This window comes from Coturnix japonica, chromosome 1, assembly GCF_001577835.2.
Source record: "Coturnix japonica isolate 7356 chromosome 1, Coturnix japonica 2.1, whole genome shotgun sequence".
NCBI classification, from domain to species: Eukaryota; Metazoa; Chordata; class Aves; order Galliformes; family Phasianidae; genus Coturnix; species Coturnix japonica.
Genome location: NC_029516.1, coordinates 106,596,960 through 106,612,951, shown reverse-complemented (window position 1 = coordinate 106,612,951; position 15,992 = coordinate 106,596,960). Strand labels below are relative to the sequence as shown.

General features: G+C 38.5%; 1 protein-coding gene across 1 annotated transcript in view; it reads left to right on the top strand.

Moving 5' to 3' along the window:
• The window catches only part of SMPX (small muscle protein X-linked), a 32,076-nt gene that overhangs the window by 14,284 nt on the left and 1,800 nt on the right, over window positions 1-15,992 (top strand). The gene's annotated exons all lie outside the window — the stretch shown is intronic.

Genomic DNA, 15,992 nt, shown 5'->3' with positions numbered 1-15,992 from the left:
TGATGAGTGTGTGCATGTTTCACAGTCTTTGACAAATCAGTAGAAACCTCTGTGAAGGTGTGCATGTTTTGCTTTTCTTTCAAAGTGAATAATAGGCTGATCCTGGCAAAACACCACAACTTGGCTGTTTGTCAGCTTGCTGAGCCACAGGGTAACATGAACAGGTGTCCAGATGTGAAGTTACTTTCAGTTTGGTTGAAATTAAAGAAATTTATTTCCCTCTGGCAGGATGAGATGTAGACCAAATAGCTCCAATTTATTAAATGCCTTGCCTTAAAGCACACTATGAAGGTGGCTAGATAATGGGGTGCAGAGAAGTTCGATCTAATCTGAGCCTAAATGTGTCATCCTTGACCTGAAACTTCATTATCCTTCAGCAATGGGAAGTCCATTGTCAAAGTCAGCAGTGCAAGTTTTGGCATCTAAAGTATTGTATGAAAGCAAGCTTCTGGTATGGAAATCATGAGCAGTGGCAATAGTGTGTCATGAGCCCATGCAGCTCTCCTTGATGTCCCTCATCGGCACTTAGGATTTTCCTAACAACAGATTGGACACATGTTGGGCAGGATGATGTAGACAGCTGTTTCTAGAAGCCATGGAGGATGGCAGAGCTACGCACCACACCTTGGACTCATTTGCCATTGTGGTGTCCGGAAGTCCTTCTTTGTCATGGTCAAGCAGATAACCAAGGGCTGTTTAGATCCAGATGTTAGAAAAATAATTGAAGATAATAATATTGCCTTCTTCTTTAGGGCTTCAGCAATATCTTGAGTACAGCCAGGAATTTCACACTCCATGTACAATGTGAGACATCAGCTCCAGGTTTTTAATTGACTACATTCTTTATAATACACAGAAGAGCCATTTGAAAGTACACCAAGAGAAGGAACATTGTGGTGGCCCCTCCCGCATTGGCTCAATGAATATCATACACTTCCAGGATGTATAAATAAAGCTTTTCAATCCCTTCCTTTCCTCAGAAGGATTAAAGCCGACATTTCTTGCCTCCTTGGAGATCGAAGACTACCTTGGCAGGGGAATCTTTTCTAGACTTTGAGATAAAGAAAGGCTGATTGCAGAAATGAATTAATCTATAGACAGTGAGCCCAAGTGCAGCTTAGCGAGGCAGTGTTCAGCTGGCAATGGAAAAACCTATTCTCTGAGCCTTGGCCTGAGGACCTCTGTGTGCCTTGTCTCAAGGTTATTTCATGTAGCAACAGTTTCCTCAAACTCTACTTTAAAAGAAACCAGGATGGCTGCTGCTGCATTTTGTACAAATCCTGATGCAATTAGGTAGCTGCTGAAGAGGAAAGGCTCAGTGGAAACCCAGCAAGTTTCTGTGTGTTGCTCGATGTTACATGTCTTCAAAGTAATCAGCAGGTTTATCCAAACTCAGGCATTTGTAGATGGGTTTGATCACAGCTTGAGGTTATGGTATAGCTAGACCACAGTTTTGAGGATCACAGTTTCAGAGGTGAACACCTAAGCAGTTTTTGTACTCTGGACATCCAAATCATTGGGGTTCCAGCCCTCAGTATTAGGGAGCAAAATCCCATTGCCACTCAGTAGGAACTCTACTCCTAGTTCATAGGATCATTGAATCATTTAGGTTGGAAAAGACATCTAAGATCATCAAGTCCTACCATTAACTTAGCACTTGAAAGTTTACCAGTAAATGATATTCCTGAGCACCAGTGCTTCTCAAAATGACACTCCAAATTTGTATGTGCAAATTGCATATTGTTCATTGGTAAGAATGAATGACCCTCTGTGCCTTTCTGCAATCAGATCTGGGATACTAACTGTTACAGCTGTGTGAGCACTATGAAAGGAACTGTTTTATTTAAACCCCTAGAAAAGCCTGTAGAGCTAAATGAGCAAAAGAAGTCTATTCCACAGAAGCTGTAGATCATGTATGTCGAAATTCAAAACAAACAAACAAACAAACAAAAAAGTGATCCTGGAGGCCCATCTTTCTATTTATCAGTGGAAAGCATTTTCATTTATTTATTTATTTTTTTATTAGTAAAAAATCAATTTTGTATTATGAAACACAAATAGAAAAGTTTGCTTTTCCAATGTAACTTCCAATAAATCCTAATATCACATTTCTTAATGTTCACCTGTCAGAGACTGCAAAATCAATAAGTGTACTGATAGTACAGGCTTCTATAGACAACATAGAATTATAGAATATCATTTGAGTTGGAAGGGACCCTTAAAGTTCCTCTAGTCCAACTCCCCTGCAATTAACAGGGATATCTACAGCTAGATAATGGTGCTCAATTTTCATTCACATTTTGAAGAAATGGATTAATTCCATGAAAAAAATGGACTTCTACTGGAAGCTGTAATATAGGACAAAAAATCTATAAACACAACATAGGTATACAGTGTACTGTCATGAAAGAGCTTAATGTGTTGTCATCTGTACATATAGAATATTGTCTCAACAGTATTAACAGTATTTCCAGAGAAGAGATAATTATCACACGACCTACAGTGGCTTTAAAGAATCAGGATAATGCAAGGAATTAAACATATCCTGCACAGACCAGATGTCAGAACACGCAGTTTTGTAATTCAGTCAATTGTATGTCAGGTTAAATCAACTGTGTGAGTATGATGTTTTGTCTTTGTGCTCATTCATCTCTAAAGAGGCCCAAGGTAGCTGTCAAAGTAAAGACCTGTTAAGCTCTTCTTCTTCTTCATGACAAAGAAGCCATGAAATCCAGAACAAGAGTGTAATGTATTCAGAAGTAGCTGCAGAGAATGTGGGTTAGGGAAAGACTATATGCTGGTTTTGATGGCTAGTAGTCACTTTCTTACCACACATCCTTATCCTTCTGTATGTCCTACTTCCAAGTTGTGTTTTTCTTCATATTAATTACTGAGCATTTCAGAAAATAAAGTATTTGCAAAGTGTACAGAGACATCCCAGTCCAGATTTGAGTATTTTGAAAATATTATAGCCAACTTCCACCTCTTCTGTAACTATATTTGCAAGAATGTGACTGTTATCTCAGGCCCCCAATTTTATTGCACATATTGACATAAAACAAGTGGATGAATTGTACCAGGATTAGTCACAGTTCAGTCGTGCTGTGATATTATCTGTAGGCATATCAGATGTGCACTGTATTTATATGGAACAACACTCACTCACACATAATGAATCCTGTTGAGCAGAAGCCATATGACCAGGAGAAAGCAGAATTTTTAGAAACTGTAAGTAGATGATAGTCAAATGTGGGCTATTTGCATTTGGGTAAGGTGGCAGAAGAGGCAGAATTCATTATGAATAAATTAGATGTTGCTGCCCAGAGATAGAGAAGGCTGAGTTTTACATTTCCTTTCTTGGAGAGGAGACACTGAGAAGGGGCATGAGTGTGCTCTTCACACATTAATAGCAACAAAACCAAGCTGAGAGAGCTTCATGATGGATATTGCTTCAGGAGCGGCAGTGCTGAAGGGTGGCAGAACCTCTAGGTCCATGGGCCTGCTATGGGCACTGTGCTGGTTCCACACAGAATTATAATAATAATTGTTATTACTATTTTGACAATCAGTGATTTTTTTTGTCATTACTGGTAAAGTCACCTGGGCATGTCTTGCTACGCCTCTTTCTCTTTCTAGAAAATTCACATGAGCTAAAATGTTATTTCTCTCCCTTCCTCAACAGTAATGCACGTGAGCAGTGTGTCCTGCTGCTTCTTCACCAATGAGAAGTGCTAAAATATGAAAGGCTCTTTTCTGAAAGTCATTTTTCTGCCAGCCATTTTTTCTGCTTGTGTTTAGTAGGTTTGTCATTAATAAAGGCTGTTTTTCAAAGCACTCGTTTTTAATTGAAATTGTGGTTTTAACAGTGTTTCTTACGTTATGACTCTAGTGTAGAACATTGTCTGAAGTGTTAGTGCTGAATCTTGGTGCTTTACACAGTGATAATATATTTTATTTCATTATTATTTCATTTCATGTTCTTTATTGGGTTTTCTTTATTTTACCTTGTTCTGGTTTATTTTTCTTATTTTGTCTAATAAGAAGATATATATACATTTAATTTATTTTATTTAAGGGAGGGAAAGTATCATTGCTGAGAGACTGATCACAGTCCAAATAGTTATGTAAATAATGCATTGTGACCAGTAACTCCTACAGGCAACTAGAGGGCAGACTTCTAAAACAGTTCAAGCTCTGTAAGATGCAGATGGGTACTTTATGAGCTTCCCAAAAATATTAATTGCATGACTCATAAAGATTTTGCATCTTTAACTGGCTTAATACTTTCAAAATACTGTACTGATATGGCTCAGCCTATTACATAAAAATTCCTCTGTGTTTGTCGGCAGCCAAGCACTTGGTATTCTAAAACTGCTAATTATTACACCCAGTACAACTGAGTTCCCATTTCCTTATCCTTCCTTTTGTCTCAGAGCGGTTCTGTTCATTAATCGAGTCTTATTGTATACAGTGAATCACTCTAGACTGGAGAAGGCATTTTTATTTCGTGTGTGAGCGTAGTTTAGCATTTGGATAGGGATTTGCTTCTGACCTGTTCACTGCAGGATGTTTATAGGGACCTTTGCAATGGCAGAGAAAAATGAAGAGAAGCAAACCCTCACAGCCAAATCACCACAAGGTAAATGAAATGCTGAGAAAACCTCTCTCTATATGTATTTTTAACTTCTCATGATCTGGTCTCACAGTCTGATGGAGGTGTGACATACCACATAATTATTAGAGTTTGGAGCTGTCAGACTGAACCTCTAAGGGTAGTATTTATATGTTTGGCATCAGACACCTGAGTGGAAGCTGGAGATCAATAGAGCAAGAGACTGAGATGTGGTGGGGACTGTGGGCCAGTATGGAAACACAAGTTTTATGTTATTCTGAAAAGCTGGGCCTTGCCCTCAGCTGGACTACAAGAGTACAAGAAGAGCTGGGGTTAAACCATACAACAGAGTTTAAAAAGAAAACACTTTTCCCCTGATTAGCAAGACTGTCTCCTGCAAGCTCTTGATGGTGGGAGTGCTGAGCAGGAATTAAGGTTGGGAGTTTTACAGGCCTGAAAATGTTGGCCCTTAGAAGCCCACTGCAAAGAGCTGCACTGTCATCTGGACAGGCTGCCGGGCAGCCAGTGAGGGGGCTGATAAGAAACTGGCCAGATCAGTCATGCTCAATGTTCCGTACTGCACCAGGAGAATTGCTGGAAGCAAGATGTTTCCATAAAAAGTTACACTTCCAAAGCATAAACCTTTCCCAGCGGAGGAATGTTCCACTAGAAAATATTGGACCAGTTTGATGCTTGGCATAATCTAAAGTATTAAAGCTTATTGCATTTTAAATAAACTTTTGCAGCTTCAGCCCATGCCAATGCTCAAAGAACAAACCAAGCAAACTCTACTTTTTCTCCCATAATTATCCAACCCAATAATTCTCTTGTCATCTTCTCCTTTTGATTCACTGAAAGAGGAAAGTTCGTGCTTGCAGTAAACAAATATGCTGTTTGCTTCTAGTTTCATTGCCTGGAATTTGAAATTCACGAACAGTCATGATATAAATACATCTAGCTTTAATCCCAAATTACGTGTGTACAAATGGCACTAAAATCCAATTACCTTCAGGACACACATGATCAGATTTCATTTTGCAAAAACTTATTTTTTCTTTTAAAGTATTCCTTTCTAAAATCAGCATGAAATGCATATTCTCTTCAGTGACAAATGAAAGACAAAATCTGCCTTGCCAAAGTTCAAACATATGGCCTTTGAAAGTCTAACGAGTTAACTTCTAATGCTTAGACCTTTTCCCTCAAACATTAAAGTTCACGAAGAGGTGAAAAGTATTTGTGATGAAATGTGAATGGCAGAGCACTGGAGGATATGTGAATTCTGAAGAACGGTGAAATAAAAATGTTCAGACAAGGTGCAAGTGCAGTAGGAACTGAAAAGTCAGGAAGTATGGAAGCTGTGGGTGAGTGTTTATGGGTTCACCGGTGCAGATGAATTAACATCCTGACTGTACACTTGAAGTACAGCTGAAAGAAAATTTGATAACTATGACTTAAGTTTTGGATGCAAAAAAACACCATTAGGCTATGTGTTCAGTCTTAACTGATTAACTGATACTTACAAGAGTCATTTATCAACTTAATACTGTTTTGATATGCAGTTTTTATTGTCTAGTCCCTCAATCATTTTCTGAAAAATCAGCTCCACAGACGTAATCAGGCAGCAAAGACCAGTGGCACTTCAGACGTGTCATTAATGAGGACATCTGCTTGTGGGCTTGACAGGCATCTCCCCTGCAACTCCTCTACTCCCACAAAACAAAAATTTACCATCTCTTGCTTAGAAATTTTTATTCTAAAAATACAAGCGAGTTGATGCTTTTGGATTAATGAGAAAGATTTGTACATAAGTTAAACTAAACCTTTAATATTTGGAGAGTTAACACCAAATGAAACACAGGTGTAAAGGAAGTCTGAGGCAAGTGCCTTCCTCTAGAAATTCTGTAGCATATTAATACAACTCATTCAAAAGTCATTTTTCATCATTTAATTACACAGCACAATTATGCATCTCAGTGTTTAGAGTGTTCGTGAAACAGCATGATCTTGAAGCTAGTAGCTCATCCCCACACATACTTTCATTGCAATGTTTGACGATGTTAAGACTGCTGAAAAGATTTAGCTGGAAGAATAATTACTATATCATAAAAGTGTCAGTAAAAATAAAGTCACCTTTCTGCAAATTTCAGTCTCTCTCAAATCAATCAATATTTTTTCTAAACAAAACAAAACAAAATGCCATGAAAGCAGGCAGGAAGGTTTTGCAGAATGCTTTTGGACCCACAGCATGTTCTACCTATCACGACTTCAGAGAGCTTTTTTTTCTTGGACCTGTAGTGGTGGGATACTTCATGACCTTCCTGGAATCCCAGGATTTCTGTTTTTTAGCTTTATATTTTCCCTTGTTAAACCAAGGTTACAGAAAGCAATACCAGTCATCATGTCCTTGTCTCTTGTACTTCACGCTCAGACACCTGTGAGACATTTACCCCCCATTATCTCTGTGGTTGGTGACCAAGAGCTGACTCTAGGGAGTCTTATGCAGTGAGCGCACTCACCACCATATACATTTTCTCCTAGCTGGAAAGTTTGCTTTCAGAGACTTATCCTGGTTGGCAAACTCCAGTAATGCAATTAACTCTCAGTAGGTGCATTACATATTACAACAGCGAGTGCCTCCTTACAGAGCCTTCATCATTTTCGGCACACACACAAAAAAAGTCCTGTTCTTTCAGATAGCATTGCTTTTCTTTTAACTTTTTCTTATGGAAGTTGTCGTCTCTTATTACTGCTGTCTTTATCTTACCAACCATTATTTTTTTCTTCTAATAATGCTTAGCTGTCCCCTTCTGTACATATTTTCATCCCGTAAACATCATGATTACCCCCCTAATTATTTTTTTTCTCACTGGGAATTAGCAACATCTCTTTTATTTTCACAGTGCACCACCACCCAGGTACATTTCTCCTGTCTAATTTTCACCCTATGCCTGAAAGCTGATAAGTGGTTTTGTCTATCATAGGGGAAATCGATAGGATTTGTAGCATCTTGGAGGAGGTAAAAAGTACTTTGCAGGATTGGCTCTTAGGTCTTTACTTCCTTACTGATGAATTTTCTGTAAAACAATTCCTGAACTTACATTGTCTCTGTGAGGTTTTATCTTGAGAATCTAAATTACTATTATGTGGAATAAAAATAAATTAATACTGGACTGTCCTGGAAATCCCTTTCTAATCTCTATGCCATAATTTTTACTGTTAAAGGCGTGTAGGTCATGTGGTTTCATTAATATGTGGGCATACTTGGGCATACTTCCTAATGCAGTAAGGATGATACCTTAAAAAGGAGACCAAGTCCTTGAGCAATCCCACAAGGAGAATTCAAATGGTTTTTAAAAAGAAGGATGATAAGAGCTTAATATGAACTCAGAAAAGAATTTCCTCCCTATATTGATTAGTAATTACAAAGGATAATAATCATAGACACACACCCACATAAGCATAAAAGGATTCAGTAAAGTACCCCAGAGGAAAAGCTGTATTTTCCCTTTAGAAAGTAATAATTACAAAGGTAGTAAGTATCACGGCATAGTCCTCATTAACAGATAGAAAGAGCTATTGCAGCTTCTCATCAGTAGTCTTAAACACAGTGTTTATTATATACAGCTTGATCTTTGCTTCCCATTAAAAATCATAATGACCTCAGCTGACTCCCAAAGCAATTGAAGATGAGTCTGCAAAATGTTTTTATAGGGATGACACTTTATAAGAAGTTGGAGGGGAAGCATTAATGAACAGCAGAAAATTAAAATGGAGACCTGAATTTAATGTGAGTTAAACATATGCCACCACCAATGTGTTTCCAGACGTGGGGAAAGCATGAATGGTAACATGAATGATAACTTTGAAGGAAGTCACAGAAGCAGTAGTAAGATAACAGAAAGTGTATCAGAACTTGTATGTTTTCTTTGTACTACCACTTTGGAAACAATCAGTACTCAGTTTCTATGAGCTATTTGCATATGAGACACAATTTCTCAATTTTAAGAAACTGTTAATTTTCATCCCTAAAACCAGCATACTTGTAGCAATATATTGTGTAAAATCAATGAGCTAAAAAAATCTGCTTCTTCATCTAAATGATAATAACTAACAGGCAATGATGTATTCATTGAGTTTCTGACCTGAACCAAGAGATCAAACAGATCTTAGCTGTTTCCTAATACATTTCCATGGTCCATGGAGTATAATGTTTGTAACTGATTTCGAATCTGAAACTTTCTGAAGTAGGATTAACCAGGAAGAAGAGGTGTTTGTTATTAGGAAGATGTTCTTTCTTGTTCATTGGAAATGCTGAAATCTGATTTGTTTGTTTGTTTGCTTCACTTTTGAAAGTGATACTAGTTGCAACACATTGGTCTGTCAGGAACTGTATGTAATATCATTTGCATCATCTGCGTCTTCTTTCTGATTATCAAGAGAAACAGAAAAACAATACAATTCATGTCAAGAATCATGGCCTTATCAGCATCAGGTCTTTTCAGAGATCCAAAATTTTGAATTATTATACTTTAAGGAAAAAAACAGAAATATTTCAGTTTTCTATTTTTCCCCAAGGATACAATCAACATTTGTTCTTGGGATGTCCCGTGGAAATGTCATGGGAGATGAGTGCAACCTGGTGATTTCGCAGGTGTGAGGTGGGTTGGTTAAACCAAAGGTTCTCAGCCTGGACATGGAACCAAGGAGCTCTGAGGGCTCTACTTACAGACTGCAGAGCTGCTTGACTCTGCACTGCAAATCTGTAGCAAGAAATTTGGAGATACCAGATACCTGGATGAGCCCAGTATATCTGAGTGTTTGTAAGAGCACTGAAGGCCCTAGACAGAGTTCCTAAATGTGGGACCCTGCTCTGCAAAATTTGGCTTGTATCCTCTAAGAGCTGCTACCGCTGTTTTTCTCTCCAGTTCCTTGCAAGGAGGAAGGCTTGAGGAAAACAGAACATAAGGAAAACTTCAAGATATTTTACTCTGAGCAGCAACTTTACATTCTGCATAACAGATGTTTTTTAACTTTCTAAAGCAAATGATCAGGTACTTAGTAAGCACAGAAGACTATGAATTCTATTGGCCCCTGGAAGACCAATTTGCCATTAGTTGTCATTGAATTAACTTGAGATAGAAACTAAATAATCAGTGCAGGAAGTAGATAATCTTTAAGGTTCCTTCCAATGCAAGCCATTCCATGACTCTATAATGATGTAACAACAGTAAAATACATAATTTTTTTTTGAAACCTACAATCTCTCATGTTATCTTATTCATATACATGGAAAGATTTACTCATCTCTAAGAACAGATGTTATTCCAAAGGAAAAAAAAATAAATCATAATACATTTTTCAGGTGTGAGATCTGTTCCCCACTTATCCAGCTTCAGGCACCTTCCCATCTTGAAAAGACAACAGTGCAGCTGGTTACCTTGAAGCTGCTTCAACTGGCTTCAGCCAGGAATCCATGCACAAACCTCAGGATGTATAAATATATCTATGAATGTTCACATGTTCTCTTTTTCATGCATATTAACTCGCCATGAACCACTTGCTTAATTCAACTGCTATGCCCAAGTAGTTACAATTTCCAAATAACTAAGAGGACAGCCTAGCAACCATGCGGTTTAATACAACTACACAGAGCCAAAAATCTTCCAAAGAGCTTCCAACACATGCCATTATCTAATCTTTCTTACCACTCAAACTATTACAGCAGTCATTAGGTCAGTGCAATGCCATTCTTCTTAATTATGTAATGTCAGCTGAGTGCCCAATTTATACATTTCAAAATTGTCACAGTTGTGTTCTATATTTGGCAGGAGGTAAACTTGCTGCCATAACGCATTGATCTGAAAGATCTCCGTTTGATAGCTGTCATCTCAGAGCCACCGCACTGAATTGTCTCTCCTTTGCAAGTTTATTTGCTGACTAAGCTTTGTGTTAGTGTAGGGAGCAAGATGTTATACAGTACAGCAGCATATAGGGAGAAAATTGGGTCAGAACTGTCCTTAGTTCCCCACGTCATTCTGCCTAAAGATAGATATAAGTTAGTTCGAAGAACAGCATACACATGATGAAGCGCACATATGTCTTTCAGTAAATGCCATGATAAGGATAAGAAAAAGTTGTCATAAAAATGATGATTTTTGTATTTCAGCCCTTGCTTCTGACATTATTTGTCAGATAAACCTAAAAAAAAAAATAATCTGATTTTTTTTTTATTTCTACTGAAACTTTGTGTGTATTTGTGTGAATCTCTGTTTTTCAGCTGCATTTTTATGCATTTCAATTTACTGTGGGTAAGGAGCCAAAAAAAAAAAAAAAAAAAAGAGAAGGAGCCAATAAAATAGGGGAAACTATTTAAATTTTTCAACATTTCACAGAATCATAGGCTCACAGGTTGGCTGCTGTTAGAAAAGACCTCTGATTCCATCTATTCCAACCCCTGCTCAAGCAGGGACACTCAAAGTAGGGTGCACAGTGCCATGTCCAGGAATGATATGTGAGAGAAAATATGTGAGAGCTGCCTCTTTTATCCTGACCAGAAGCATAAGAAATATGCTAAAATAATTAAAAACAAACAAAGAAAACCATACAAGATGTAAAACATGGTTTAGTTTAAAGTAGGTCTTTTAATTGAGTCAATCAGCTGTTACTGGGGGAAATTCAAAGGATGAAGCTCTTTTTGCTACCTGAACTGTCTATCTTATCGTCACCACAATTCTAGTATGTTCGCTTTGACCACATTTAACTTCCTGCTGCTTCTTCCTCTGCTTATGCAGACAGTAATTCCAGACATGATATCAATGTTAGAGCAGTGGCACAGGAGAAGATGATCTCAGCAAGTGGTGCCCACTAACGGGAAGTCAGAGAAGTTGAATTAAAGCAGATCCCTTGAAACTTCAGATTACTGTATCAGAAAGGACAAGGCTTTTACCAGTAGGGAAATAGGCAGTCAAAGGAGACAATCCACTTTTATTTCACATTCCACATACCTTTTTGCAGGAGCTTTTCCTTCTGAAGATCAGTGTGTTGGAATTCTAGAGAAGTTCATGACCTCTGTCCCCTTCTTACCTTACTGAAATTGATACCCTTTTCATTCCCAGAGTGCTTATTCGCTGGGAATGCCCAGATGTCATTTAAAAGTTGTGAGAACAGAAGTCTTTCCTGTGTCTCCTAACTCCGTAGGAAGTCATTTTGCACTTGAATAGGCACTTTTTACCTTTTTAATCAAAGTTTTCCTGTGCAATATTTTCTCAAGCATCCATGCCTGTTGTCAGTCGCTGTATAGCCAGGGTATGTAATTAATGTTTTCTGATGATTATAGACTTTAAATTTTGCATATTTCAAATCACGTTTCACTGCTTGGTGAAACAGTATTCTAAAGAAAAGACACAGTTCTCCCACTGTAACCACTCCGTCCTCTCCCAAATGGAGGACTTTTTGCTGCCTTCTTAAACGTTGCATGTACGACTGTGACAGTGGTGAGTAAGAGATCTATAAATGGGTTCTGGTGAGGAGTAAACATCATGTGGTCGTTCACTTTGGAAGCTTGCTGAGTGGGAGGCATTTACTGAACCTTTGTGCACTTGCTATAATCACTGATTTTCTATGAAGTGCTAATGGTATACGTCTGTTTTCTCCTTTGTGAGGGCACTTATTACAAAACCAGCTTCCTTATCAGAATTTTAGGGTTAAGTATATAGGGCTATAAGCTGTTTGGATAAAGAGAAAATTTACTTACCCATCTGGTGATTCATGTACAGTCTTTAATTATATAATATTAGCACTGAATATGGTGATTTGGTTGCATGTATGGAGGTACAGCCAACATCTAGATCTGTTTCTTATTTCTTCTACTTTCGACTAACTCGTTGTAGAAGAACAGAAAAAGGGAGATTTTTAAACTCATTCATTTATTTAGATATATCTTAAAAGTTTCATTTGTGCTGAGCAAATACATAGACTAAATAATCTCCTACATTAAAATAACCATCACTTTTTCCTTTGTTTAAAAAACTCAGGAACCTAGTCTTTTTGTTTTGCTATAGAAGCTAATAGTGGCATCTCATTGACTGTAATCAGAGCCCTGAAGATTCATAAATGGGAAAGAAGAAAGGCTTGAGGGCTGGAAAAAAAGCTAATTCTGTGATTCAAGAAAGCTTCTAAGCTTGTGCTTAAGCCTGTCCTTAATCTTAAGCTTGCGTTTTCTGTCAAGTACATACCTTTATGTTTTCTTTGAAATGCAGTGTTGTTCAACAGAATAAGGTTGATTAAAGTGGCAAAAGAGGCACTGGTAGATAAGCTGCATCAGCTGAGAGAATAACCAGAGAACATAACTGTAAGGATTATTAATGTAGCATAAGCAACCTATTTTTGAGTTTACAGACTCCCATTGATTTCTGGAGGAGTTTGAGCTCTAAAAATAACATGCCTCTGGGAGCTGGGAGAGAGAACTATAGCTGGACAGAAGGAGGTCTGAGTGGATTGAAGCATCACAGGGAGATAATAGAGGGTCCACTGACTGCAATTATAAGCAACCAGAGAGCGGGAAGTACACTTGAGAGAAAGATGATATTATTAGCAGGTGTTAAAATAGCACTACTTGCAAGTGGTGTGCTTTATACAAAATTAAAGAACAAGAATTGGGCTTTATTTTCCTCTGCACCTGAGCTCTGAGGTAAGGCTTACCATAACACTTTGGTTGGTCCTGCATTTGGAACACAAGTGACAGGGTCCTGGTGGCTGTATTAATTTTTTGCTTCTCTTGTTAATTAGTGAGTCTTCATAGAATCATAGAATGGCTTAGGTTACAGGGCTGTCACCCACCAGATCAGGCTGCCCAGGGCCGCATCCAACCTAGTCATGAACGCCTCCAGGCATGGCTCCTCCTGGTATATGGCCTCCTAGATGACTGATTTTCTCTGGATTAAGTCCTCTATATCTCAGTTGTGACTGGAAGGGCTGGAGGTAGCTGGCCTTATGAGAGTTCTGTGCCATTGGGGAAAAAGAGAAATGTGTGTTCAGTTCTATGGGATATGGTGCAGGCTGGGACACTTAAGCCTTGGGGTCCTCAAGGTAGTAAGTGACATTAACATTAACATCAACAAGAGATAGGTATTGTCTTGGAGCAATGAGGGGAAAAAAATGATTAAAAACTGGGGAAGGATAAGGGAGTACTTGAAGAAATGGAGCATGTAGATGAAAGTAACACAAGCAGCTGATTACTTGGAGTTTTAGTCACACAATGATATGGCAAATTATGCTTTGTTTTAATTTGTAAATGCACTGAGAGATCCACAGAGAAGCAGGGACAAATAAGGATCTTCCACCTCATCCACAAAACCACTCTGACCCTCACAACAGAGGGACAAGCTCTCATGGGACCAGCATAATCCATGCCCAAACTCACAGGCTGTCTGAAGCTGGAAGGCACCCCTAGAGATCAGCTGTTCTGACCCCTGTTTGGAGCAGGGGCAGCCCCTGCAGGTCTCTTAGGGCTGGGTACACTGAAGCCCTGTCCACACCAGGCCTGTCCACTCTGAAGGTGAACACTACATAGCCTCTATGGGCAACCTGCTCCAATGTTTGATCACTCTTGCATTAAAAAGGTTTGTTTTCCTCTTGACATGAAATTCCATGTATTCCAATTTCTGTCTGTTACTTCCTATCCTGTCACTGGGCACTACTGATAAAAGTCTGGCTCTGCTTCTTTTCATACCCATATCAAGATCCCTGAAGGCTTGGTGTCTTCGTGTGCACAGTACAGAACAGTTGATATAAAAGGTTCAGGAAACAAGGAAAGACTAAACTGCTTGGTGATTAAGGTAGGGAAAGATGAGCATGGAGCTCCTACACAGGGCAGATGTCTCCTACAGGATGGCACTTGAAGGAAGTACAGCCTTAACCATGAATCTGCTAGAAAGGTATATAAAAAAAGTCACATAACCTTTAAAAGAGGATGCTGAGTTACAGCTGTCACTCACTCTGTGAACCTTCCCACTATATATTTAGAAACAGTCTGACATTGTCCTCTTTCAGTGGAAGGATCCGAAAACATTTGTGCCACCATGTGCTGAATTATATTTCTATGTATGTGCCCACTGCGCTGAGCGCACCGGTGCTAATAGATACCCTCTATTCTGAGCCCAGGCATGAGCACTTGCAGTTAATCATAGCTAGTAATGTTTTATCCACCCACCACTGCAAAACAGTCACCTTGTGATATTCAGGAACAGGCACAGAACAGTTTGAAAGAGAATACTCAATTGAAACATAAGAGTGCATGTGTAGGCAGGCAGTAATTATACGGGGCAGGATTACACGTGCATGCATATCCTGGGGAGCCATCAAATACAACTTCAAGGTTTGATTTTGTTTTTGAGATCAGAAGTACATAAAATTACCTGATTGTGGGCAAGCTTTAGCCAAAGCAGAGTAGTACACTGCATCACTGAGTCAGTTTAAGAGTTGATTAAGTTTGATTACTAATGGCCAAAGATCATGCTAGTAGCAATGTTTTGTTGATTTTCTTTTATCTCTTTCCTTTGGACTATTAATAACCCATTCTCCATTTTCTTTCATTTTTATAGAAGGTTGCCATTTTTTAACCATCCTGTGGCTTTCTCTTTACTTTCTGAGTATTGAATAAAGATTTGCTAATTTAAGAAAATTTTAAAAAACACTTACAACAAGAGATATTCCTCCACCCAAAATACTTATATACCATTTCGTTAAACGTCTACTCTAAGAAAATATCTTGAACAATTGAAAGTTATTTTCAAACCCATTTCCTCAGTATTGAGGCTGTCTGGAACCACTGATATAAGTGGCAACCTCTGATACTCCTTAACATCAAAGAGAACAGGAATAGATCCTATGCTGTTTCAAATTAGCTGTGACAATGCAGGAAATAATCACTGCAGATGGGTCAATGGAAATTATTCATCATTCCACAGGCAGGAGCTAACACCGCTTAACATAATAAATAAGTTAACACTGATGGGATATATACAGCAGATACAATTGTGCTTCTGCATCAAGTGTACTGTATCAATAGTTTTATCCATGGAACAGAACACCTTTCCTATGAGGAAAGGCTGAGAGAGCTGGAGCTGTTCAGCCTGGAGAAGGCTGCAAGGTGACCTGATAGCAGCCTTTCAGTATATAAAAGAGCTACAGGAAAGAAGGGGACAGACTCTTTTAGCAGTGTCTGCTTTGTTAGAACAAAGGGAAATGGCTTCAAGTTCAGAGGGTAGATTTAGGTGGTATATAAGGAAAAAAATCTTATACAGTGAGGCTGGAGAGGCACTGGAACAGGCTGCCTAGTGATGTAGTTGATGCCTTGTCCTTTGAGACTTTCAAGGCAAGA